Genomic DNA, 10,072 nt, shown 5'->3' with positions numbered 1-10,072 from the left:
CATATCAATCGTACCACTTAGGTATCGAAAGATATCTTTATCACCAGTCCAATGGCGTCATGTTGGCGCAGAGCTATATCTAGCTAGCAAGTTCACAGCGAATGAGATATCTGGTCTTGTGCATTGTGCTAAGTACAATAATGCGGCTATTGCACTTAGGTAGGGCATTTCTGCCTTTAACACTTCTTCATCGTCATCTTTTGGACGAAATGGATCCTTCTTTGGATCAAGACTACAGACGACCATTGAGGTGCTTGAAGGCTTAATCTTGTCAGTGTTGAAACGCCTAAGCATCTTTTGGGTATAAGCTGATTAATGAATCAGGATACCATCTCTATGGTGCTCAAGTTCTAAACCGAGGCAAAACCGTGTTTTCCCAAGATCTTTCATCTTAAACTCGGATTTCAAGTGTTCAGCGGTTTCCCTTAACTCTTTAAGGGTGCCAATTATGTTCATGTCATCGACATAAACAGCTACTATTGTGAATCCGGAACTTGTCCTTTTTATGAACACACATGGGCATAGTTCATTGTTGACATATCCCTTACTAATCAAGTAGTCACTTAAACGGTTATACCACATCCGTTGGGATGGTTTCAATCCATATAGTGAGCGTTTCAACCTAATCGCAAACGCGCTCCGTGGTTTAGAGCCACTTAACTTGGGTAATTGAATTCCATCTGGAACTTTCATGTATATTTCTGTATCTAGATCCCCATATAGATATGCTGTAACCACATCCATAAGCTGCATGTTTAGTTTTTCAGAAACTACCAAACTGACAAGGTAGTGGAATGTAATGACGTCCATTACGAGAGAATGGGTCTCCTCGTAGTCAATTCCAGGGTGTTGTGAGAAGCCTTGCGCCACAAGGCGAGCTTTGTACCTTACAATCTCATTTTTCTCATTATGCTTTCTAACGAATACCCATTTGTGACCAACTGGTTTGGTGTTGGGCGGTATTGGTACAACTTTGCCAAATACCTTTCTTTTCGCTAGAGAATCAAGTTCTGCCTGGATCGCATCTTTCCATTTTGGCCAGTCAGCTGTACGTTGGCATTCATCAACAGAGCGTGGTTCGATGTCATCAGTCTCAATAATCTCACGTGCTACGGAATACGTGAATACATCATCAATGATGATGGAGCTTCGTTCTCACATCCCATTTACACTAGTGTAATTTACAGAGATCTCTACGTTCTCAGGGATAGGTTCTGGCATTGAGGCGTCCCCCAATGATGTCTCTTGGACATAACCATAATCTGAAACATTCTCATGGGACGGATTTTGAGTATCGATGATCAAAGGATTTGTTTGTGCCTCATTCACTCTCTTTCTAGGGTGAGTATCCTTCGAACCAATCGGTCTACCGCGCTGACCTGCGGCCATAGACGCCACATCATTGCCATGCTGGGCAATGGCGCCATCTCCTGGTGTCACAGTAGTGGCAAGATGTCCAGTATTCGGGACATCGATCCTTGCAGGGCACTTTTGCAGCAGGTATGTGTGATCTCGTGACTTTAGCAACATCAGAAAACTCATCAGGCAGAGTGTCTGCTATGTTCTGGAGCTCGATTATTCATCGCACTTCAAGTTCGGACTGTGCGGTATGGGGATCGAGATGAGACATAGTGGGGACAGACCACGACAATTCCTGTCGTTTCTGTTGAACATATGTGTTCTTATCTCCCCCTAACGATGGGAAGACTATCTCATCAAAGTGATAATCCACAAATCTAGCGGTAAAGAGATCGCCTGTCAAGGGTTCGAGATAGCGGACGATGGTTGGAGATTCATAGCCAACATAAATGCCCATTCGTTGTTGTGGACCCATCTTAGTATGCTGTGGCGGCGTAATAGGCACATAAATGGCACACCTAAAAATGCGTAAGTGCGAGATATCAGGCTCGTACCCAGTCACTAGCTGTAACGCAGAGTAAGATTGGGTTGCAGTGGGTTGTAGACGAATTAGCGCCGCTGCATGCAATATTGCATATCCCCAAGCAGGAACAGGGAGGTTGGTGCGTATAACCAATGTCTTTACTATCATCTGTAGTCGTTTGATAGCTGCTTCTGCGAGACCATTTTTGGTATGAACATGGGGAATTGGATGCTTTACATTAATCCCCAGTGACATGCAATAGTCATCAAACGTTTTTGATGTAAACTCCCCAGCATTATCAAGTCGAATTGACTTAATAGGATGGTCAGGGTAGTGGCCCGTAGACGGATAATCTGGGCGAGGAGTTTAGCATAAGCAGCATTTCGAGTGGACAACAGCGCGACATGTGACCAGCGTGTCGACGCATCAACCAATACCATAAAGTATTTAAAAGGTCCGCATGATGGTTGAATTGGTCCACAGATATCTCCTTGGATTATCTGTAAGAACGGAATGAGTATTTTGGGATCCTTTCCATAGGACGGTCTCGGTCCAAATTTCCTGAAGGAACAATCTTTGCAGAAAGAGTGAGGGGCCTTAGAAGCAACCAATGAGGATTTTGGTTGGGCCTTAGCGTCTGTAGCACTATTAGAAGCAAAATGTGTGACTATATCTCCTATCATGGCGTTGTAGCCATAGGAATTGTTGTTTATGGCGTCATGGCCATTGGGAGGAACAACCATGGCATCATGCTCATGGTTGGCACCATTGATGGTGTCATCACATGGGACTTGGGCTACCCTGTAGTGCCCCAAAAAGGCTGCAGCGCCAAATGCTGCAATTGTTGCGGTCTTGCTAAGTCCAGGAATCAATTTTCGATTCTTACTTCTTCTCACTCTGAAGAATGGATGTCCGTGTGAAGTCTTTAGTATACGGAGCATCATATCATGACTAGGATGTCCGAGGCGGTCATGCCAAAGCCAATATGTGTCTGAATCCAAGAGATCTTCTCTTATGACATTATTGGATTCAATAGGTCGAATTGTAGTGACATAAATTCCACTAGATTGACACATAAGCTTCTCTAAGATGCGCTTTCTTCCGCAATCAATAGAGGTAATGCAAAGGAATTCTATTCCGTTCTAACTATGCATTTCCGCATGGAATCTGTTGGCTCTAATATCTTTAAAGCTCAATTAGGTTCGGTTTGCCTTAGGAGCGTAGAGAGCTTCAGTGACTTTAATCAATGTGCCATTGGGCAAAAGGAATTGGGCCATTCCATGTCCTTGAACTAAACCTGATGGCCCAGCCATCGTAGTCACAGATGAATACGTAGGCAACATCTTCAAGAATAATTTCCTATGTCGTAGAATAGTGTGCGTAGTCGCACTATCTGCAAGACATTGAAGTTCATCCATTCCTAAAAGAAAAGCTCGTAATTAAAAACGAGTCATAATGAAAAGAACTCAACTTTTATTGATAAGCCAAATAGAATTACATCATCGTTTCTTTAACCAAAGAAAATCTAATCCAATAGACTAGCTAATGCAAAACAATGGCAGTCATCCAACTCCTTTCGGTAATTTCAATGCAAATGTAACCAGGTGAGTAGAGAGATGTCGGTGGAGCAAAGCTCTCTTATGTACCACATATCTCAAAACCTTCCTAGACATCACACTTACAAGGAGAACGCCTACTTTGAAGAAAGATTAAGCCATTGGCATCTACTACAAAAATAATATGGCAATTGCCTACATCTCTTGGAAATTAAAAAGACTTAATCAAAATCGCCAGTTTCTGGGTCTTGATTCTTGATGTCTTCCACCCTTAGATCGAGATCGCCATCTTGATCTTCTTGTTCCATGTAATTGGCCTCCCTTGCTTCACGATACATCTTGTATTCTTTTGCAATGTTTTGGGATGCATTACACGCCTTTGCCCATTGTCCAGTTGATCCACATCGAAGACAAACATCATTATGGTCAGTCTCCTTTGATCGAGGCGCCTTTGGGGTGCGATTTGGAAGACCATTGCTCTTGGTGGAATTACCACCATGGTCGGAGGCTCCGCCTTTCTCTCTCTTCACACGTTGATCTCCACGGTTCCGTGCACACCTCTCTAGGCGATTTCCTTCCTCTTTAGGGCGAGAATATGGACCAGAATGTCCAGAATTTTCCCTACTCTTAGGGTTTCACTCCTTGCGTCCTCCCTTGGGGGCGCGACTATAGTTAGACTCCGGAATAGACTTAGTTCCCACGGGTCTAGCATTATAGTTCTTCACAAGAATATTGTTGTGCTTTTCATCTACGTTCATGGCCCCAATGAGTTCATGAAACCTTGTGATACGTCCTGCATTCACATCAATCCGATAATTCTTTGAAATCATCAGGGCAGAGACGGGGAAGGTAGAGAGAGTCTTCTCGATCAACATCGTATCATTATGGCTTGGCACAAAACTCCATCAAAGACTTGATACGAAGTGCTTCCGAGTTATAATCAAGCACAGACTTGAAGTCACAAAAGCGGAGGCTATGCCATCGCACTTCTAAATCAGGAAGCAGGGAGTCACGAACGTTACCAAATCGTTGCTCAAGTTCAACCCATAGCTTTCTTGGGTCCTCCTCATTGAGGTATTCACTGTGGAGCGCGTCATTCATGTGCCTTGTCATGAGAATGATGGCTTTAGCTTGTTTTGCTTCAACATCAGTAGCTTGCTCAACGGATAGCACGTTCTGACTAGGCTCTTGGATGGCTCCCAGAAGTCCATCAGCCTTAAGATGTTGGCGCACATCTCGGACCCACCTATGGAATCCAGCGCCAGTTGTCTCCAGTGGAACAAAGTTTAACTTGTTCAGGTTACTCATCTTGAAAAAACAACACAAGATTAGGGTTAGTTTCGGAGCGAAAAAGGCTACCACGAAAAACTATTAAATTTCTTAGTGCAGTTGCTTCCAAGAAATTAGGGATTTTCTGAGCATAGTCGCTTCCAAGAGAGGTTTTGGATTAGATCGAAACAACGATGTATGTGGTCGATCGTTTCCTTCTCAAAAAACTCTAAGTTTGGAGGACTCTACAAGCTCCAAGCTTGGAGTGAGCACAAGCCCCCACAGTTCGACTTTTGGTCTCCCCTATGAAGAAGAAAGGGGGGTAGAAGAAGGGATGTTTGAAGTCCCCGAGAAAAAGAAGAAGAAATTGAAAAACTTCAAAAACAGGAACTTTTTGAAAAGTTTACCTTGAAAAGATGCCGAAATTCTTGACCGGAAAAGTTGTTGGCTGGGCTGTGCAGTGATACTGCAGGGTCGCTGCGAGGATGTAGCGAGGACGCTATGGAGATGCCGCGAGGACTGCTATGGGGATGTCGCGAGGCCGCGAGGATGCTAAGGAGATGCCGCGAGGACTGTTGCGGGCTTCAGCGAGGATGCCGCGAGGTCGCTACAGGGGTAGCTGCGGGGACTGTGCAGGGGCTGCTGTGGGGATGCGACTGCTGCGGGGATGTTGTGGGGCTGCTGCGGGGATTTTTTTTTGTTTTTAGGGTTGAGGTTAGAGCTCGTGCTGATAACGAGTTTTAGGGAATCAGAAATTGAGAGAAATTCGATGTGTCTTCTCATTGATAATAGGGGCCTCTTTATATAGAGGATTACAATGCATAGAATCTTAATCATATAAGGAAAGTAATCGTACATTGAATAGGAATCTAGATCCTTTTAATTTAACCCTATTACCACTAGGTCAAGTAACTTAGAGTTTGGGTTAAACACAAATTAGGATTTTACTTGAACATGTATATTATTATTAAGAGAAACCATCCAAAGTGATGAAATAACATAAATATCCTTATACCATAGGTATGAAAATAGTTTTTTATATATGAAGGATATTATGGTAAATATTAAAATAATAAATGAAATAAACATTCAGAAAAAAGAAGGAAACTGTCAAGAATAATTTCTCATCCCAAATTCTGCAGAGGAGCAGAAGGGGGTGGGACCACCACAGCCATAGGAACAGAAAGAGCAGCTACAGGCGTCTAGAACTTCGCGATCACCTCTGCCATTACTCCTGAGAAACAGAACTTGAAGGACCTCGACCTTGCCGCAACAGGATTGGGTGCTTGTTCCTGCACCATCAAACTTGAGATTGCTGCTGCTAATGGTGTCGTTGATCTATCAAAAACCCCAACATTATTAGGGTTAGGGTTAGAGCACACAATTTCACAGCCTCCATATCCAGAAACCCCACAAAGCCTGAGCGCGGGTCATCCAACATTCTAGAGACCCTGCAAAACCCACAATCCGTTCATACTTGAAGTGCTCCGTTGCCATAACCCTAACTTGATACATAAACTCTCGCAAACGTACGAATCGTTGTCAAGATAGGAAAATATTAAGCCCAAAATTATCGTAACACGGGGATTAAGTAGAAAAGAATACTTCAATTCAGGGTTACTTCGATGATAATATTCATCCCACAATGGGGGTATATATACAAGTACAAAGGAGTAGTCTAACTCTAATAGGAAACAATCTTTCTAGAATTATAGGATTTTCTATAATTACAAGATATCCTAATTAAATAAGAATCCTAATTACATACGGATTTACAGTGATTCTACACTCCCCCTCAAGTTGGTGCATAGATGTCTATCATGCCCAACTTGTCAATCGAGCTGTCGAATATCTTCCTGGACACTCCTTTAGTGGAACATCAGCTAATTGCTCCTCTGAGTTTGCAAATGGAAAGCGAATAACCTTTCTGTCAAGATTTTCTTTAATAAAATGACAGTCAACCTCCACATGCTTTGTTCTATCATGCTGAACTGGATTATGTGCAATCTCAATGGTAGCTGTATTATCACAATGCAAATCCATAGGCCTTTTAAGCTTGTATCCTAGGTCTTTTAGGACATTACAGATCCATAATATTTCACAGACTCCATGTGCCATACCTTGAAATTCAGCTTCTGCACTTGATCTGGCAACAACTTTTTACTTTTTGCTACGCCAAGTGACAAGGTTCCCTCCAACAAAAGTAAACTACCCAGATGTAGAATGTTTGTCAGTTTTATCACCAGCCCAATCTGCATTTGTATATCCAACAACTTTTAATTCATTGTTTTTCTCAAACAGTAACCCTTTACCTGGCGCCATCTTCAAGTACCTCAAAATACGAAAGACTGCATCCATATGCTCTTCACTAGGATAATGCATAAACTGGCTAACAACACTCACAGCATAAGCAATATCTGGTCTAGTATGTGAAAGATAAATCAACCTTCCTACAAGACGTTGATTCCTCCCTTTATCAGTTGGAACTTGATTAGGATAAATAGCAAGTCTGTGATTCATCTCAATGGGTGTCTCCATTGGTCTGCTGTCCAACATCCCTGTTTCAGCAAGTAAATCAAGGACATACTTCCTTTGTGAAAGCAAAATCCCCTTCTTAGACCTTGCAACTTCAATACCCAAAAAATACTTCAGTTGTCCCAGATATTTCATTTCAAACTCCTTTGACAGGTACTTTTGCAATTCATTCATCTCTTTCGGATCATCCTCTGTAACAATCATGTCATCAACATACACAATAAGAACTATAGTCTTACCATTCTTGCGTTTGATAAACAAGGTATGGTCAGAATTGCTCTGTCTGTATCCAAAGGCTTTCATGGACTTTGAAAATCTTCCAAACCAAGCTCTTGGAGACTGCTTCAGGCCATACAAAGATTTCTTCAATTTACACACCTTGCCAACGTCACTTGGGTAATTCTTAAAACCTGGGGGCACATCCATGTACACTTCTTCCTCCAAATTCCCATTAAGAAACGCATTCTTCACATCAAACTGGTGCAAAAGCCAATCTTTGTTTGCTGCAAGTGAGATTAGAATCTGGACAGTATTAATCTTTGCCACAAGTGCAAAAGTCTCCTTATAATCAATCTCATAGCGTTGTGTATATCCTCTGGTAACCAACCTCGCCTTATATCTATTAATAGTTCCATCTGCATTAAGCTTCACAGTAAATACCCAACGACATCCTACAGTCTTCTTTCCTTGCATTCTGTTGAAGAGCTTCCAATTCTTCATTCATCGCCTTTGTCCATTTTGGATCCATCAATGCATCCTGCACGTTACTAGGAATAGATACAGTAGATAATTGATCAACAAGTGCATGTGACCCAGAAATCCTATGGCTAGACATAAAATTAGCAATAGGGTATTTAGCATTGGCTTTGATATCTGGTTCATATTGTTTCTTAGGAATTCCCTTGGTAACCCTTTGTGATTTCCTAGGTTCGACACTTTCTAACCCAGAAGACTTATTAAAGTTTAGGGGTACCTGAGGTGGATCATTCTGACCGGGATCTTCAGTTGGTGATGCAGAAGGGGGAATATCTTGTGTGTGAGCTTCAAATACATCTTGATATTGATTCAAACTATCCAGAAAAGTCGTCTCTTCTGTCTCGGAACTCACAACGCTCTGTTCGGCAGTTGCATTTTCTGTCTCGAAATTCACAACTCTCTGTTCGGCAGTTGCATTTTCTGTTTCAGAATTCACAATACTCTGTTCGGCAACTGTATTTTCTGTTTCAGAATTTCTACCTTCAAATCGTTCCTCCAAATTTTCCAAGTCTTCAAAGGCATCAAAATCAATAATAGAACGAGGATTCCCTTCACAACCTCTCTCCCCCTGAAGGGAAGACTGAGAAGCCCCCCCCTGAGTAATAAGGCTCGGATTCATGAAAAGCAACATCAAGAGAGACATGTATAGTGCCAGTAAGAGGAACATAACATCGATAACCCTTCTGGAAGTCAGCATAACCAACAAATATACACTTACGGGCACGGGGATCAAGCTTGCTACGTTGAGGCTTGGGAATATGAACATAAGCTGTGCACCCAAACACTCGGGGCTCCAAATTAGGCATAGAAGGGATGGTCAAAAGTGTATGAAGCTTCTGATGAGGATTCTGAAACTCAATCACCCATGAAGGAGTACGGTTGATAAGATATGCTGCTGATTTCACTGCTTCTCCCCAATAAGACCGAGGTACATTCATGCCAAACAAGGAAGCACGAACAACTTCCATCAACTGTCTATTCTTCCATTCTGCTAAACCATTCTGTTGAGGAGTATAAGAATTGGAGGTTTGATGATGAATTCCATGTGACCGACAAAACTCAATCATAGGGCCATTCACAAACTCTCCACCATTGTCAGACTGAAACACTTTGATGGATTGTTGATACTGAGTTGCCACCATTTTGTGAAATTCGGTAAACATTCCAAATACATCACTTCTATTCTTCAGTAATGACACCCATGTCATGCGAGTGCAATCATCAATAAATGTTACAAACTACCGAGCTCTAGAAAGAGAAGGAATTTTTGCAGGACCCCAGCCATTAGAGTGAATCTTCATAAAAGGAACAAGACTTTTATTAAGACTTGGTGAATATGAAATACGGCGACTCTTGGCCAGTTCACCAATGTCACAGTGGAAATCCAAATCACTAACAACTGAAAACAAATGAGGTTGCAGATTCTTAAGATAACTAAAGGATAGATGACCTAAACGGCGATGCCATAACCACACAGCTTCCTTCGCATTCTCTACCCCGTCGATCTGATTAGCTTGTCCCAAAAGATGCTTCTGTTTCTTTCCAGTCTCTGTCAGATCCAGATAGTATAATTTCCCCCTTCTAACACCATAACCAAGTATTCGTCGAGTTAGAATGTCCTGAAACACACAGAAAGACGGATAGAAGGTCACGATACATGCAAGAGCTAAAATAATTTGACCAACAGACAAGAGATTATAACACTATGCCAAAAACCTCAACAGACTACACTTTTCACACAACGAAAAAAAATTTTCCGTTGTGTGTTGATGGAAATTGCTTCATACAACACGTTTAAGAAACTTTCATTGTGCAAGATGTTACAATTCAGAATTTTTTAGATAGAAGAATATTGCACAACAGTTATAAAGAATGTACGTTGTCTGAATGAAAAAAAAAATAGCGGGCTATTTTCCCTCTACCTTTACTCATATTTGGCTCCAATTTCTGACTCAGATGCATTGTCAAAGTACTACTTTGTACAACAGAATACTTATATGTGTTGTAGGATTGGAACTTGGAAATTGCCACACAACATGCAGTTTAATTGTGTTGTCTAATTGAAGGGATTATA

Source organism: Rosa chinensis, chromosome 7 (assembly GCF_002994745.2).
Source record: "Rosa chinensis cultivar Old Blush chromosome 7, RchiOBHm-V2, whole genome shotgun sequence".
NCBI lineage: Eukaryota > Viridiplantae > Streptophyta > Magnoliopsida > Rosales > Rosaceae > Rosa > Rosa chinensis.
The sequence above is the reverse complement of the archived record's forward strand: the minus strand, read 5'-3'. Positions refer to the sequence as shown.